Raw genomic sequence first — 19491 nt, forward strand, 5'->3', positions numbered from 1 at the left:
GCCAAAGTGGGAGCCCAGGCAGAAGAGGCACCGAGAGCGACGACAGAGGGCTGTGAGGACTGCCAGCATGCTGTCACCTCTCAATGAGATCCGTAAGTCTCTGCTTATCTTGAAAATAAATGCCTCACATGGAAGTTTAGGCAAGTAGAGCTGGTTTCTGTTACTTCCCACCAAAATAATTCCTAATACCATTTGCAAAGGCCTTTTCAAGATATGCCCAGGACAAGCAATTAAAATGTATTTTCATTCCTGAAAATGCTTAGAAGTGACCTAGGTTTATGTAAAGTGAACGTGTGTGCATGTAATTCATTATAATTTGGTGCACTACAGCTGCAAATAAGAGGCTGGGAATTGCCTCGTGAGAGGTCTCACAGTTTTGAAACTATGCTGCTTGCTTTCTTCCAGCAACCTTTAGTTGTATTCAAACTGGAGGAGAAACCTGAAGTGGGTTCTCTCGCCTCTCTGTTACCCTATAGAGCCAAAAGTGATCTTTTGGTCTGATTCTCAGTAATAACAATGGCATAATGACAGCAATAGTATACTAATGATTATTTGTTTTATGCTTTGCAAAATGCTTCAACATCCATTTTCTTATTTTGTTGCTTTTTAAACTCATACTCCCAGACAGAGGTAATTTAGGGTAGTCATTATTATTAGCTCCATTTTCCAGAGGAAGAAATTAAGGATTTAGGAAGTTTAGATGACTTGTCTAGGTCTATGGGAATAGGAAATGGTAATGCTGGGGCTGAATTGAAACCTTCTGACCTGGAATGCTGTGTTTTCTACAAAATCCTGTGTTGCTAGGAAAAAGGCTTTCACAGAGCTACATAGGACTATATGTCTAGAAGGAAACCATAATAGCCAGGTGCATCAAACAAAGGAATCACTTTTCTGTAAAACAAGTAGAGTTGCATTGTGTCAGAGCACAGAGAGTAATACTCAAACTTCCAGAGCCTGCTAGTCCTCACGAAGTCTCCTGAGTGACACAGAAGTTCATGTGACTACAAGTACTTAGGAGAGTGCGTGCCATATCATGAGCTTCAGTAAATGTTTGGCTGAACAAATGAATGAGTAAATGAACATGAATGAAATGGAAAGATAGAATCCATTAGAATGTAATCCAAGAATTTTAACCTTACAGGGATATAGATGAGCTTTTGAGGGAACCGTGAAACCCCTGAAATTTGAATAAAATTGTGTGTATTATGTACATTTTCTTTATAAATAGGGCCTTGGGTTTTAGCAGAGTCCCAAAGAGATGGATGAGCCAAAAGATTAAATATGATTGATCTTAATGACAGGCAGTGAAGCAAACATGGTAGAAGAAAAGTCTCCCTTTTGTGGCTAAAAAGGAACATTGCTGGTATGTTTTTGGAGCTCAGCCATGTTTGATAAGAGCTGGGGTTAAGAAAGGCTGTTAGGGTCAGGTTTTTATGTTTTTGTTTTTATTTTTGTTTTTGCATACCCAGGAAAAAGTAAATGGGAGAATTATTTAAGATTTATTCCACAGAGAATACCTACACCTTGGTTTTAGAATCCTGAATCAAATTTTGAAATGAGATAGTAGGATTTTGATTCCACAAGTCTTGTTTTATATTTCTTTTAAAAAATCAGTTTACAGCCTATCTATCTATATAGTTTTAGGGCAACCTATCCTAGATGCAGAAGACTGGACTTAATAATATATAGAACTGTCTTTCATCTTTATGTTTAAACATAATCTAAAAATTCTTACTAGACAATGCTCCTCAAGTTGAGTTTCTATATGATGAATTATATCTTGTCGTTATGGTAACTAATGTTCTAAATATAGCATAAACGAAAAAGGAGTACCACTTACAAGGCAACATAAAATTGTTCGGACAGCAGCAGTTTTTAAAATAAATAGATTAATGCTTGTGTTTTTCTCTTTTTTTCTCTAATAAGTTTTATAAAATCTTAGAAACGAGTCAGACTTTCATTTTAACTCACAAATACAAAATCAAACAGAAACTGAGTGAGCACACTTTGAAAAGGTCTCTCCTTTAAGGGAAGAATGGTTAAATCAATTATGTGTGTGTGTGTGTATATATACACATATTCATTATGTATATGTACATACGTATACACAAATGTATATATAAATATATATGTGTATATATAATAATAAACACATATATGTATGCATAAATACATATATACATACATGAGTACATACATATACAGATATGCATGCACATGTATATATACACATATACATGCATATATGTGTATGTTTACATGTATATACATACACTTATAAATAGGCACATATATATGATCAATATATTAACATTAGAATGCATGTTTTGTATGCATACTTACAGAAAAGTCTGTATTATACACAAAAATATTAACATGATTATCTCTAGGTGGTGGTAGTAGTCACACACACACACACACACACACACACACACAAAGCTAATCTAGTTTTTAAAGTTTTGTTAAGTTCTAGTTCACATACCATAAAATTTACCTATTTAAATTGTTTATTTCAGTGAATTTTAGTATATTCACATAGTTGTGAAACCATCACCACAGTCTAATTGTGGAAACTTTTATCACTTCCAACTGAAACCAAATACTCATTCATGGTTATTCTTCTTTTCTGACTCCCCACACCCAGCCTAGTCCCTGGGAGTCAGAAAAGAAGAAAATTTTCTTTTTGTCTCTGTGAATTTACCTGTTATTTTCTTTTCTTTTTCTTTTTCTTTTTTTTTTTTTTACCTATTATGAACATTTCCCATAAGTGAATTTATGTAACATGTGGTGTTTTGTGTTTGGCTTCTTCTGAGCATGTTTTCAAGGTGCCTCGTATTGTAACATGTATTAGTACTTCATTTCTTTTTATTGCCAAATAATATTCCATTGTTATGAATATAACGCATTTTGTTTATCCATGCATCAGTTGATGGACATTTAGGTTGTTTCCACTTTTTGGCTATTATGAATAATGTTGCTATAAATGTTCATTTACAAGTTTTTGTACGGACATACATTTTCATTAATCTTGGGTGTATACTGTATTTAGCATTTTGAGGAACTCCTAGAATGTTTCCCACAGTGGCTTCACCATTTACATTCCCACCATTAATGTATGTGTTCCAATTTACCTACATCCTCTTCAGGACTTGCTATTACCTGTCTTTTTAATTTTAACCATCTTAGCAGGTGAAAAGTAGTATCCCATTATGGTTTTGATTAGCAATTTTCTAATGGCTAATTATATTTAGCATATTTGTTTGTGATAATTGACCATTATTTCTTTATCATCTTATGAAAAATGTCAATTCAAATCCTTTGCCCATTTTAATTGGGTTATTTGTGCTTTTATTGCTGCATTGTAAGACTTCTTTATGTAATCTAGATAAAACTGCCTTGTCAGATACATTTGAAAATATTTTCTACAATCCTGAAATGTGTCTTTTCAGTTTTTTGATGTTGGCCTTTGAGGCACAAAATTTTTAATTTCATTGAAGTCCAATTTGTTTATGTTTTTTCTTTTGCCATTTGTACTTTTAGTGTCATATCAGAAAAACTGTGCCTAATTCAAAGTCACAAAAGTTTGGTCCGATATTTTATTATAAGATCTTTATAGTTTTAGCTCCTATATTTAGCTATATCTTTATTTTGAGTTAATTTTTTATATGGTATGAGATAAGGATCAAAATTCTTTTTTCTCTCTTTTTTGTTTGCATATAGATATCAGTTGTCCTAGCTTTATGTGTTAAAAAGACTATTTTTCCCCATTAAATTGTCTGTCAACCTTATAAAAAGCCAAATGACCATAAATGTGAGGGTTTACATCTAGATTTGGGATTATGGTCCATCTGTGTATAGATTTATCCTTATGCCAGTACCATGGTCTTGATTACTGTAGCTTTGTAGGATATTTTGTAATTAAGAAGCATGAATCCTCCAGTATTTGTTCTTCTTTTTCAAGATTAGTTAGACTCTTCTGGCCCCCCAGTATTTTCATATAAATGTTAGAGCCAACTGGTCAACATCTAAAAAAAAGTTGGGATTTTGAAAGGGATTATACTGACTCTCGATCCATTTAGGAATTATTCCCATCTTAACAATTGTTATCTTAATTTACAGATGTGGAATATTTTATATATTTTAATTTATTTAGATCTTTTTAAATTTCTTTCAATGTTTTATAGGTTGTGAGTGTTCAAGTCTTGCATTTCTTTTGTTAAATTCATTCCTAGTTATTTTATTCCTTTTGTGCTATTATAAGCAGGGTTGTTTCTTAATTTCATTTTAGGATTATTCATTGCTAGTGTATAGAAATACAACTGAGTTTCATATATTGATCTTATATCCTGCCACATGGCTGAACTTATTTATTAGTTCTAATCGTTTTTAGTGGATTACTTAGAATTTTCAATATACAATATCATTTGTCTGCAAATACAGATAGTTTTACTTCTTCCTTTCCAATCTGAATGCCTTTTATTCTTTTATTTGCCTGATTTCCCTGGCCGAAATCTCTGCTATAATGTTGCATATGAAGTGATGAGAGCAGATATATTTGTCTTGTTTTTAATCTCAGAAGGGAAAAGTTCAATCTTTTTGCAATTAAATAGGAGGCTAGCTGTGAGTTTTTTGTATATGCCCTTATTAGCTTGAGGAAATTTCCTTCTATTCCTAGTTGGTTGAGTGAAAAACTAATTATTATGTGTTCTATTTTTTTCTAAAATAAAAAGGAATTCTGTAATATGGAATAATTTTTAGTTTTTAAAATAATTTTATAACAATATAATATTTAAAAACATAATGCAAAACTATGTTTATACTATATATAGGATTACAATTTTATAATGTTAATTATAATATTACATTTTTAATAATACTATTGGAAAAGGACACATAACTCTAATATTGCAGGAAGAACACAGTGATTATTTTTTCATAGTGCCATTAACTGTAGTTTTATTATTTTTTCTTTCCTTATTTTTCAATTTTCTCTAACAATTATTATCATGGACAAAGGTGTTACCCACCATGACAGCCACAGAAATGAACAGAAGGCCCAGATGAGCATTACCACCCTCCAGGCAACTATGGTTGGTTGAGGGGTGAGCAACTGACCCAGCATGACCAGTCAGTGTCCTTTTCTAGTATTGATATGCACACAAAGGAAGAAAAATACTCACTTTTCTCTGAGGTTGTTAAATCTGCAAGTTCGGGATTTGGAGTTGTTGACAGCCATTGTCCTTGCTATTAGAGGAATCCTGTCAGCATAGGGAACAATACAGTCATCGCTGAGGGGCACAGAATAGTTTCGGCATCTAGATCTGAACTTCTGAATATAATAAACAATAAGTCCTCTTTTTACTTAAGCTAATTTTAAGTTTTTAAAAATTGTTTACTACATATTTTTAGTTAACACATAATAATTGTACATATTTATGGAATGCAGTGTGATACTTTGATACATGTATACTACTTTGATACATGCATACAATGCGTAATGATCAAATCAGGGTAATTAGCATATTTATCACCTCACAACTGTATTTTGTCTTTGTGTTGGTAACATTCAAAATATTATCTTCTAGCTATTTGAAAAAATACAATGAATTGTTGTTTACCCATAGAGCTACCTAAGGCTAGAACTTATGAGATCAACTTTTTGAGCTCCCACGTATGAATGAGAACGTGTTATTTCTCTTTCTGTGCCTGGCTTATTTCATGTAACATGATGTCCCCCAGGCTTATCCACGTTGACACAAATGACAGGATTTCATTCTTTTTTATGTCTTAATAATATTCAATTGTGTATATATCCCATTCATCTGTCCATAGACATGAAGGTTAATTTCATATCTTGGCTATTGTGAGTAGTGCTGCAATAAACATGGGAGTGCAGATATCTCTTTGACATACTGATTTTCTTTCCTTTAGATAAATACCTGGTAGCTGGATTGCAGGATCATATGGTAGTTGTATGATTAGCTTTTTGAGGAAACTTGATACTGTTTTACATAATTTGATTTTACATAACTTTTAAAATTTTAAAAACATAATTTTACATAACTTGATACTGTTGTACTAATTTACAGTCCCATCAACAGTGTATAAGAAAGAGTCCCCTTTTCTCCACATCTTCTCTAACATTTGTTATTTTGTGTCTTTCTGGTAACAGGTATTCTAACTGGGGCAAGATGATATCTCATCATGGTTTTAATTTGCATTTGCCTGATTAGTGTTGTTGAGCATTTTTTCACATACTTGTTGGCCATTTGTCTTCTTTTAAGAAATGTCTGTTCAGATCCTTTGCCCATTTTTTAATTGGATTATTTGCCATTTTGCTCTTAAATTGTCTGAGTTCCTTGTTTATTCTGGGTATTAACATTTTATCAGATGAATGGTTTCCAAATATTTTCTCACGTTTTTCAAATTGTCTCTTCACTCTATTGATTGCGTCCTTTGCTGTACAGAGGCTTTTTAGTTTGATATGATTCCTATTTATCTATTTTTGCCTTTGTTGCCTATGCTTTTGAGATCTTAACCATAAAATATTTTCCCAGACCAATGTTCTGAGGTGTTTCCTTGTATTTTTTTCCAGTAGTTTTGTAGTTTTGAGCCCTATGTTTAAATCTTTAATCCATTTTGAGTTGATTTTTGTACGTGGTGAGGGATGGGGGTCTAGTTTCATTATTCTGTATATGGATATCTGGTTTTCCCAGCAACATTTACTGAAGAGATTATTTTTCCCCTAATGTATGATCTGGGTATCTTTGTTGAAAATCACTTGGCTGTAAATATGTGAATTTATATCTGAGTTCTCTGTTCTTTTCCACTGGTCTATGTGTCTGTACTTATGCCAGTACCATGCTGTTTGGTGATTATAGCTTTATAATGTATTTTGAAGTCAGGTAGTGTAACACCTCCAACTTTGTTCTTTTTGCTCAAGAGTACTTTGGTTATTTGGGGTCTTTGTGGTTCTGCACAAATTTTAGGATTGTTTTATTTCTGTGAAGAATATCATTGTCATTTTGATAGGAATTGCACTGAATCTGTAGATCTCTTGGGGAGTATGGATATTTTAACAATATTTATTGCCCCAATCAATGACAATGGTATGAATTTCCATTTTGTGTGTATTCTCTTCTATTTCTTTCATCTGTGTTTTATAGTTTTTATCACAGAGATCTTTCACCTCTTTGGTTAAATTTACTCCTAGGTATTTTATCTTTCTGTAGCTATTATAAATGAGATTAATTTTTTATTTGTTTTCAACTAGTTTGTTGTCGGTATATAGAAACACTACGGATTTTTGCATGTTGATTTTGTGTCCTGAAACTTTACTGAATTATTCTATCAGTTCTAAGAGTTTTTTTCCTGGAGTCTTTAGGTTTTACTATATATAAGATTATGTTGTTTGTAAGCAGGTACATTTGACATTCTTCTTTTCAACTTGGGTGCCTTTTATTTCTTTTTCTTTTCTAATTCCTCTTTCTAGAACTTCTAGTTATATGTTGAATAAGAGTGGTGAAAGTGAGCATCCTTGTCTTATTACAGTTTTTTGAGAGAAAGCTTTTAACTTTCCCCATTTAGTATGATGTCAGCTGCAGGTTTGTCATATATGGCCTTTACTGTGTTTAAGTAAATTCCATCTATACCTAATATGTTGAGAGATTTTATCATGAAGAGATGTTGAATTTTATCAAATGCTTTTTTCTGAATTTATTAAGATGATCATATGGCTTTTGTTCTTCATTCTTTTGATGTGTTGTGTCACATTTATTGATTTGCATATGTTAAACCATCCTTGCATCCCTAGGATAAAGCCCACTTGACGGCATAATCTTTTTGATGTGCATTTGAATTCAATTTGTGGTATTTTGTTGAATATTTTTGCATCTATATTCATCAGGGATATTGGCTTGTGGTTTTCATTTTTTATTGTATCCTTGTCTGGATTGTGCTTTGTTTTTAAAAAATAATGCTTACATATGTGTATGTGTTTCAATAAAAGAATGTATTTTTTTAATGGGAAGAAAATTGTCTTTTACTTTTTTCTTTCTTGGATAACTTTGTGAGTTTATAGAACATTTATCTCATTATAAGAAAAAATTAACATAACCTTGAAATTAATGATTTTACATAATATTTTTGTTTTGAAATATGTTTCCATCATTTATTCACTTGAGAAATACTTCTCATGTATCAAGTACCAATTTCAAAATCAGGATTACCATGAGGTCAAATCAATGGCCTTTTTGTTTGTTTTTCTGCTCTTGTAGCACTTTGATTACACTCATTGATTATGTATTAGGTACTGGTTAATATAACCCACAAGGGACTTTATCCTTCTTTCACTTAACCAAATCCCACCTTTGTTAGTTTCAGGTGTCTCTATAAGTAAGGGGAGTCTGATACCCTCCCTATGCCCATGTAGGAAATTTTGACTGGTTACAACCAAACCTGGCAATTCTAAAGATCAACTTAGAAATAAGTAAGTGGTCCAGTTATGGCCAATGAGAAGTAAGGGGGAGTTTTCTGGAAGGTCTTTGGAAAATAATTTTCCACCTTGATCAAAACAGATGCCCTCTTGTCTCTGGGTTCTATGAAGAAGTATTGCTTAGAGCTGCAGCAACTCTTTTGTAACCATGAGGGGATGAGCCTGAAGGTAAGAGCCAAATGCTAATAATGCCAGAGTAGAAATATGGAAAACATCTAGTTCTCAATACAGCTCTCGCATCACAGAACTGATCAACCCTGGAATTGCCTATCTCTACACTTCTCATTCTAGAAAATGTTAAGTATTTATATCACATATGTTCATGTATATGTGTGCAAGGGTATACTGCTGCCCACCACCATATCTATTATGATGTAGGACTGTGTTTGCCTAGAGAACGAGGCATATTTTAAAAATTTTGCATAAAAGCACAAAGCTAGTGAAAACGCTTTTAGTTGAATGTTCTCTTCTTTGCAGTGAAACCATCCTAATTTGGTACAGCACTCATCACATTTTCTTGTAGTTCTGTGTTACTTGTATGCCAATTGCTAGTGAATTCCATAATGAGCAGGAGCAATGGCTTATGAATCAATCCAACCTATACGACTGACACATAAGCAGATTATAATAAATGCTTAATGACCAAGGAGTATGAAAATTCTTATAGTATCCAATTAGTGCCATCACATGCTATGCTTACAAGATGTCAAACATCTGGATACTTTGGAAAATGTGGATGGATGGCTGAATATTTTTAATGTTAATCTGGATGTTTTGGCATCAAATAATGTACCCCAATGTTAGCCTGCAAAAATCAGAGACCATCATTCTTTTATTCTCCGATGTGGTTAGATGCTGAACTGTCACACAGATGAATGATGGCTATTTAACACACTGTCATCCTAACTCCAGGGGAAATTCTTTCAGGGGAGCATGAGACAGCCAAGATTCCTTTGAGAAATTTCCCCTCCTTCCAGATGTTAAGTATATGACAGGATATGTTCTAGTGTGTTTTTGAGAGAGTAGAGTGTACAGAGAATTTTTAAAAAGGAAATTGGCAACTAACATCAAAGTTCCTTCATAGGATCAGAGGCATCTGACAGAAGTTTAGATGTCAGAATAATTGCTGACTTTTTTTTTTTCTTCTGTTACCCTTCACGCATTTCTTCTCCATATCTCTATTCTCAGATTGGCCCATAACCTGAAAGCAACAAGAGAGCTAATCAAAGAATCTTAAAAGAGAATGGAAACATTCTCTTCATTCTTAATTGGGTTATCACACTTTCCCCGTCCTAAGGGTGTTTTGATTTAAAATTCAGTTTAGGCATATTTTAAGATATAAAATCACTTTTATCATATTATGTATGTATAGTTTTAAATTTATGAGATTGTCATATTACTTTTCCTCTTTGAGTTTCAAATTCTATTTTGAGAACTTAAATTCAAGCTTTTAACAACCTTTTAGAGGTGAAAACATGAAGTAGTAAAGGATGTTGTCAGTAAGAGAGCATTTTACGTTGCAAGTGATAACCCACAATTTAAAGATTGACTTAAGGAAAGAGGACTCATAGATGTGAGTAATACCAGAATAGGGCTGGCTTCAGTTACAGCTCCATCCTAGGCTCAAGCAATGTCACCAGGCTTTCTCCATTGCAGTAACTCAATTCCCAAGTTGCTGACAGTAACAAAATGACTGCAGCTGTTCCAGCTCTTGCTTGTCCTCAAGTTCACATTCAGCAAGAAAGAGAAACTGCCTCTATTCAAAGATTTCCAGCCAACATTTCATTGCATCTCATTGGTCTGTGAGATTCATGTGTTCATTCCTAAATTAATCACTATGATTGTGGGAATAAAGGGCATTAACTGGGTTGAGCCATATACTCCACACTTGACCTAAGTGTGCCCTGAGGTAGGGGAAGGGTGTATTTCCAAACCCAAATTGTGGGCTTTACGCAGAATAAGCAAGAATGGATATGGGGAGGCATAATTTGTAATAGGACCAAATTTCATATATAGCTTTGTATTCTTTCTTTTTCACTTAATACTGCACTGTATTTACAGAATAAATGTCCACTCTAGAGATTTTAATGCATTAGATCACTTTACTTTGTTTTTAATGCATTAGATTACTTTAAAACTTAACAAAAATGACCTAGAATCCAGCACCCGGCACAATACATAGTGCATGTAATTTGGCTCAGTAAATATTGCTTGATTGACTAAATGAATGAATGGAGTTACTAAAAATTGTGACACAACCCAGCCCCTGTGTCCTCCACATTTGAGAGGATATAGCAAGTTCTCTGTATAGCCGCTTCAAATCCCTCTTTTCGTTTGTTGTAAGATGAAAGTCAAGCATCTCTCTCCCCTTCCATAAACAGTCAAGAAAAGAGGCTGAAGCACCCCCCACTCTTTGCATCCTTCTTTTATACCCTGGAGAGGGTGATGTGCTAATTTCAGTGACCCGCTTTGCCAATCCTGTCTACCACCTGGCCTTGGAATGGGAGCACCTGCATCTAATTTTATTTTTGGCTTCTGGGGCCTTGGCGAGAACCAAGATAAGCATCCTGTTAGCATATACTTACGTATGTATACACACATAGAGAAAAAAGCACACAAATGTGACAGGGCCAAATTTTATATATCGCGTTGTGTTCTTTTTATTTCACTTAATATTATACTGTATGCATTTTCATATTACTGAATATTCACATAAAAATCAATCTTTGTAACTGCATAGTATTTTATCGTATGACTTTACCGTAATTTATTCAAATAAGTCTCTAACACTAGACAATTAGATTATTTTCAATATTTAGTTACTGGGGTAAAAATTTTGCATTCAATCTTTGATGGATTTCTAAAGTCCCAGAACAGGAATTATTGGATCAAATGATGTGGAGATTTGTTGAGGGAATTTGTGCTAGTTTTCTATGGCTGCCATAACAAATTATGAATGATTTAGTGACACAAAGCCACACTCTTTTCTTATTTAGCAGTTCTGTAAGTTAGGCATCCAGTGGATTTGGCTGGTTTCTCTGCCTGAAGCCTCACAAGACCAAAATTAAGGTGTCAGCAGGGCTGCATCCCCTTCTGGAGACTCTAGAGGAGAACCTGCTTCCAGATCCTTCATGTTGTCAACAAAATTTAGTTCCCTGCACCTGTAGGAAAAGGTCCCCGTTTCCTTGCTGACTGTCAGCTGGGGCCTCCCTTAGCTACTAGAGTCCACATTCTGCACTTGCAGGAAGCCCACCATAGCTCAGGACTAGAAACAGGGTTGAATAATTCCAAAGCAGACACATGTCTCTGCCTCCCTCTTCTGCTCTTAAGGGTTCAAATGATTACACTAGGCTCATCTGATAGCATAGGATAATGTTCCTATTGTAAGGCCAGCTGATTAACAGCCTTAATGGCATCTGCAAAGTCCCTTTTGTCTTGGTAAGGATCAAAAGCCATGGTGGCCAAAATCCCACCTACCACATACGATAGGTATTACTTTCAGAATGTCCTGTATCAGTGTATACTGCCTCCAGCATTGTATGAAAATTTCCATTTTCTCACATTCTCCTCAAGCACGGGCCCTATTATTTAAGCAATGAAAATTACAATAACAAACTTCACATTTGATAGGTAAAAAGGCATTTCAGTGTTGCTTGAATTTGTTCCCTCGGTTGCATGCTTCTTTGGAAAAATTAGAATACCTTGTAGTACTGGGCTTACATAGCCACACGGCGACAATCTTGTGGAACAGATTAAAGGCTGCCTTCTGTACACAAGGCATAAGTTTTCTACTTTGCCACAGTCTCCAGCATTCCCTGTTGTCTCTGACAAAATGTGTGAATTCTATTGCCTATCGGTCAATCTGGTTGAATGTGCAATTATCAATACAGAAAATTACAGTGGGTCACATTGACCTGGATACTGGGTGGCTTTTTATCCAGGATACTTGGTGGCTTTTAAATCCATTTGGATTTAAAATCCAAATGAAGATGGGTTTTAAACAACATTTTATAAAATGGTCATTGAATGCATAGTCATGCAGAGATCCACAGACAGCAGGCCATGTGACAGGAGTCCAATGTGCTTGTTTCTCTGCTGCCCAGCATGGCATGGAGCAGGAGCAGCTCTGAACTAGAGTAGCCAGAGCAGATGTCCAGCAGCTGAATCAATCAGGAAGTGATGACGATTGACAGTAAGAAGTAGGGCAACTATTTTCACCAATATGCTGGCATGTGTTTTGACACAAACCCCACAAAACCCCATCTTTTTTTTTGGCATCCTGTACCAAATATGCCATAATGTACTTCACAGATGATTTCTCACTTAAAAAAAAATGATGCCAGATTCAGGTTCCTTTCAAAACAAAGGATGTGAGAACCAAAAAATTTAAACTGCAGGATGACTGCTGAAGGGAGAAAAGAGAAACATATTGAGAAGCCAAAGCACAGCAGGGCTTGTTGATGGACTGTCATAAACTTGGTAAAATAAATACGAGCATCGAAGCAAAGTCCCATATTTTATACATACGGTTCATTTCATGAAGAAATTTGCAATAGTATCTTGACACTCAGACCAGGAAACTTTGAATTTTATCTACACACGTAGTTAGGGAAGCATTTAGCTCCAATCTCTTGGATTAGGTAACATAAAGGCTGTGAATGCAAAGCCTTTATTTTGCTTTGTTTGTATGGACAAAGTGAATGGAAACTTTGGCCAAAGGTTATGACATAAAGATGTTATGTCAAAGTCTGCTGATAAATTGTTTGAAATATCAGCCCAAGGTTTTCAGCATGACAATTCTATATGCATACATTGTTGGTTTCTTTTCAGCAAACCACAGTTTGTATTATTGTAATGAATTCATGCATAGATAGCATTTGTTTGACTCATTAATTTGACGGTACTTACAGAAAAAAAGTAATAGAAAAGCACATGCAACAGCAGCTACTCTTGTGGGGATGAGTAGTGACTGGAGGGGGCCAGGGCGGGCTTTTGGAATAATGGTTTATTTCCACAACTGAGTGCTAGTTACACATATAAGTTCTGTTTGTGAAACAGTGCACTTATGACATATATATTTTCCTTAATTTATATGGTAATAAAATAAAATATATGTTAAAAAAAAGTATGCATGGCAGTAGTGAGGAAAATTTTGTTTGTTTGTTTGTTTGTTTTTGAGACGGAGTCTTGCTCTGTCGCCCAGGCTGGAGTGCAGTGGTGCAATCTTGGCTCACTGCAAGCTCCACTTCCCAGGTTCATGCCATTCTCCTGCCTCGGCCTCCTGAGTGGCTGGGACTACAGGCGCCCGCCACCATGCCTGGCTAATTTTTTCTGTTTTTAGTAGAGACAGGGTTTCACCGTGTTAGGTAGGATGGTCTTGTTCTCCTGACCTCGTGATCTGCCAGCCTCGGCCTCCCAAAATGCTGGGATTACAGGCGTGAGCCACCGCGCCCGGCTGGTGGGGAAAATTTTTAAGGTGCTGCAAAATCTTCAAAATTGCAGGTTGTTACAGGTTGTTAGTACCAGAAATTACAAAATCGTGGTCTGTGTGCACCAGGTTTAAACCCACAGATGTGTTTAGATGACAAGTTTAAACAAAAATTAAATTAGTTGTGAACCTCTAAATTAGTTGTGAATCTCTAAATTGGGGGAATTTATATTAAAATACAGATTGCATGCTTCTTTTGAAAACTTGGAATTATCTTGTAGCACTGGGCTTATATTGCCATATGACAACAATCTCATGGAACAAAGTAAAGGCTGCCTTCTTTACACAAGGCATGAGTTTTCCACTTTGCCTCAATCTCCAGTATTCTCTGTTGTCTCTCTTGACAAAATTTTGACTTCTATTTCCTATCAGTAAATCTGGTTGAATGTGTAATTACTGATATTCTGACAGACAGAAAATTACAGTGGGTCACATTGACCTGGATACTAGCTTTGTAGACATGCAATGAGGTTTTGGTTTACAAAGAACCCAGTGAAGTATAGATTTGGTCATTAGTTAACCACATCAAGTTACACAGCATGAATGGAGAATTTTGAGTCTCGAGATCTGTCAAATTTGCACTTTGTAGACACAGACAAGGCTGTCATCACAATGCACCATCTGAAGACTTCTAGGTGCTGCTTTTGAATTAAAGTCAGAGGAATGAATTACAAATGAACCTAACACATATGCTTCTAACAACCATAAGAAAAGAGTTAATATGTCCGCTTTCAGGTTGCAGCTGTAGTTGTTTTATTAATCACATCTCCAGTCTCTGGGATGTACCCTCATTTACAAATGAAGTGAGGCAAGACTTGGAATTGCTGAGCTTCGTGCCGGAACAGCCATGAGCTGCCTACCCACACAGATCCCTTCAGAGGTGGCAAATTGAATTGGGATGACTGCAGAAAGAAAGGCTTGGAAACAGCTGCAGACCTTTCTTTGCCTTCACAATCAGAGAATCCAGTTACACAACCAGAAACTGCACATAGGCCCTGGTTTTTGGCAATACCAGAGAGGCAATGATAACTCTGAGGGGTGCAAGGATGACAGCACACGTGTTGGTCATCATGGTTCTGGCAACAATTGTTTCCCGAACAATGTTTCTAGCTGATGTGTGAACAGAACCCAGCCGCTGTCTCATTTACAAAGAGGGTGGGTGTTAAGAATTGAGCAGATGCCTCTGGATATGACTGGAAAAGTGCTCAAGTCCCAGGAGTCCCAAAATTTGCCTTAATTTGGTAGATATTTCAGAGCTGGTGACATTTTCAAAAGGCCATCCACATGGCATCGATTTTCCTGTCCCATCTTGGTTTTAAAATAGTGTGGATTTTATACATGTTTTATACTCATTTGGGCCCAGCTACATTTTAAATTCTAAATGGGGCCTTCTCTAAACAGTTCTAGGTGTGAAAAATGAGAGTGCCTGCAATAAGCCAGGCAGAATTCCAGCTCATCTTCTGTGCATGTTGTCTGAACACCATTACTGAAAGGGACAGAAGAGAGAGGCTTTATATCCATAAAACTCTAATATCTGAAGAGGCTGATTAGTAAAGTGCAGACACTTGACATGCCTTAAATTATCTAGACACCAGTACACTGAGAATCAAGTCACTTACTCATGGTCACAACAATTAACTACAGGAGTGAGACTCTAGAACCTCAAACCTCTCATTAAATTGGGCTCTCTTTTGCAAAGTAGAGAATTCAAACAACAATTCTAAATGGGAACCTCAAACCTCATTAAGTTGGGCTCCCTTTTGCAAAGTAAAGAATTCAAGCAATAATCTAAATAATTTGGGCAAAGGACCATTTGGAGTGTGTCAACAAGATGACAATATTTCTATTAAAAGTAAAGATTTTTATCTATCAAAATACAAATGTTTCCAAATATTCACATCTTTGTTATCAAGTATATATGACAGGGATTGGTTTCTTTCTTTCTGTTTTCATGTCTGAGTTAAGTGCCCTTTCTTTGCATTAACCCAGCACCAAAACCATCCTACCGAGGCCTCTTATAATAGCACTTCATGCCCCATATTAAAATGTTCTGTTTATTTTCATATACCCATCAAATTGCAAGCACTGTGCACCAGTGCCATAGCAGTGGCTGGAGCTAGGTTGCAGCTGCTCAGAAGAATCAACTGTTAGGTTTTCGGAAATTTTGCAACCCAGTTCATGACAAGCTGGCAGCATGAAATCAGCCATGGTGGAAGTATTTACACTACAGAAATAAGCAAATTGTATGAATCAGGCCTGCTTTCACTCCTGCAGAGCCAGTTTTCAACATTTACTGGCATATGGTCAGGGAACTTACTTGTCTGGCTCACTGTATCCTCAGTTGTCCTGGTACGTAGCAGATGCTCAGTAAATATTTGTTTGGGGAATGAATAATGCTTTCATGACTGGGTGAATGAATGAAGGTGTCTCTCAGTTTTCCAGTCCTGACTTCCTAGAATTCATTCGTAGCTAGAAGGGACACTACATGGGACTCTCTGAGCAAAGACGATAGCTCCTAGGAGAAAGTGAAAGTCTTTGGCCCTTAGAGACAAATGGATTTGAATCCCAGCTGAGACCTGGATTACAGCTCTGTCATTAGTAGCTATGAACTGTAGGCAAGTTATCTTCCTTCTCTGAGTTTCTGAGCTTTGGTTTCCTCCTCTATATTAAAAGGTATAATGATACAACTGGTGGTGTTCTAATGGCAGTTAAAGACACTGTTTTATAAGGCACAGCCCACAGACACATAGCCTCTGTGCTAAGTCACCTTCTTGGACTCACATCTGAAGTACTATATACACTTTCCTTCAGGGCCCAGACATTCCCTATTACACATTCAGCTTTCATATATTCAAAGCACCTATTATTATCCAAAATTACTTTTTAGCTATTCATTGTCTTTTTGTCAAGAAAGCAAGTTTCAGAGACCAGGCAGGTCTTACCTGTCTGGTTTGTTGCTTTATCTCCAGTGACCTGAACAGTGCCTAACATTCAAGTTACCCCTCCACAAATATTTCTCATATGAGGAAATGAATAAACAAATACTCAAATAAAGGATATTTTCATTTATTAGGCGACTCTCTACAGCAGGAGTCAGAAACTATGGCCATGGGCCAAATCTAGCTCACCACCTACTTTTGAAAATAAAATTTTATAGGAACACAGCCATGCTTATTCATTAATGAATTGCTAGGGTAGTTTTTATACTAAAACAACAAAGTTTAATAACTGCAACAGAAGCCCATGGCCTGCAAAACTGGAAATACTTACCATCTGGCCCCTTACAGAAAAGGTTTGCTGACCCCTGATCTATTAGATCATCTCTGAAAGGCATTAATTTATAGCTCAGAAAATTGAAGAATTTTATCAGCTTCACTAAATCAATTGGTAGTGACAGGGGAGGGGAAATGGGTCTCATGCAACTGTAGTGTAACATCCTAAGACTGAAGAAGAAGACAAAGGAGGCATCAACCATCCCTCTCCACCAGTCAAAACATCTTCTCAATTCTCCCTGTTTCAACATACCCCAATGCAGATCTATTCTCTGAGTCTGTACAATGATTATATTTTTCCATAGGATTTTTGACACTGGCACCAAAGTAAAGTATGTGGAACTTCCAAAAGAGAGGAAGTTTGAGATGGCAGCAGCATTATAGAAGCTTGCCCAGCAGAGCTCCAAACCCTCATCATGGTAGCAGCATCTAATTATTGCATTAAACTTTGAGAAACCTGATATTATGCAAATACACTCCATCTGCATTTTATGACAGCACATACAATTTTTATTAAAAATTTAAAATCCTTTTTTATATGGAAAAAATCTTTCTCTTACAGTAATTAAAATTAACCAAAGATGCAGTATAACTGAGTCTTATAGTTTAATTCAAAACAAATGTTGGAGCAGATTGAAGTGCTCTTTTAGATAAAGAAAGAATTCTGTCCTCTGTGTGTGTATGCAACAGAAGGCAGTATTTTCTGCTGCGTGTTCTTTGGGATCAGTAGGGGGCTATAGCATTTGTGGTGGTACTGGATTGGTGATCGTGGTAATTCCACTTTCCAAGGCAGCAAACTATGGTGGTTAACACAGCGGGAGAGTAAGCCTTTGAGTCAAACCGGCATGGGTTGGAGTCCAAGATCTACAGGTCACTAGACGTGTGCATGTAGGCAGATCATATACATTCATTTTCCTCTGTAAAATGACATAGCAATAGTGTCAGTCAGGGTAACCATAACCCCCAAATTCAAGGATGCTGCCTGCTGTGGGAAAAATTATCCCCACAGCAGTGCATATCACTTCTGCCTACATCCTATAGAGCAGAGGTCAGTTATACGGCCTGATCTAACTTCAAAAAGGCCGGTGACCTCAAAGGAAAAGGAGATGCCCAGGAGGTGTCCAGGAGGGGAAGGTGGTTGGGTGACCCAGAGCATCTCTGACACAAGATATACTTAATGTCATAGGGTTTCCAGAGGATTCATCCAGTTAGTGTCTGTGAAGTGCTTGGCACAGTGGCTAGTCTATGGCCTATGGTAAAGCCTTTATGAGTGGTAGTCAGCTGATGCTCCATTTACAAAAATGAGGAAGGCTAGTTTACAGGTGTTTACTAACAGAGGTGGCAGGTGCCTGGCTCATGACTCCTTACCTGGGAAAAAAGTGGGAGCTTCCAGGAACCTAGCAGGTTATCCACCTGCAGAAACAGATGTTTCCATTTCATTTCTCTCTTTCTCTGTCTCTTTCTCTGAGCAACAAACACTACTATTGGAAAATTCTTGCTTGATACAATACTTTGTGCCATCTTTCAAATTTGTTTATAGCCATAGGAAGGATACAGACAGCAATTGTTATTATTATTATTATTATTATTTTTGGAGATACAGTCTGGGTCTGTTGCCCAGGCCAGAGTTGCAGTGGTGCAACCTCAGCTCACTGCAACCTCTGCCTCCCAGACTCAAGCCATCCTCCCACCTCAGCCTCCCGAGTAGCTGAGACCACAGGCACACGCCACCACACCAGGCTAATTTTTGTCTTTTTTGTAGAGACGGGGTTTCACCGTGTTATCCAGGCTGGTCTCAAATTCCTGAGCTCAAGCGATCCTCCTGTCTCGGCCTCCCAAAGAGCTGGGTGTATTACAGGTGGGAGCCATCAGAACCGGCCAATTGCTATTTTTTTAAAGTCACTCAGTTGATCAAATAACAAGAGACTTGATCATTGTGACAACTGCAGCTCTTGTCTACACACCTGTTGAATGATCGTAAGGCATTCGGGAAACTTTGGTTGGGTTGGTACCTCTGCCTTTGTGAAAAGGCAGGTCTGTGACTTCAGATTGAAATCTCAGTGCCCCCATTTGCAACTGGGCCACCTGAGGAAAATTAAGCCTAACATTTTCTTGCTTTGTTTTCTCTGTATTCAAAATAAAGATAATTTTATTCATCTCATAAGGTTATCGTGACAAGAAAATGAGCTAATGGAATAGAGTAAGGTCTCAATGCAGGGGAACTGTTATTATTGTTG

This window comes from Nomascus leucogenys, chromosome 2, assembly GCF_006542625.1.
Source record: "Nomascus leucogenys isolate Asia chromosome 2, Asia_NLE_v1, whole genome shotgun sequence".
Classification (NCBI taxonomy): Eukaryota; Metazoa; Chordata; class Mammalia; order Primates; family Hylobatidae; genus Nomascus; species Nomascus leucogenys.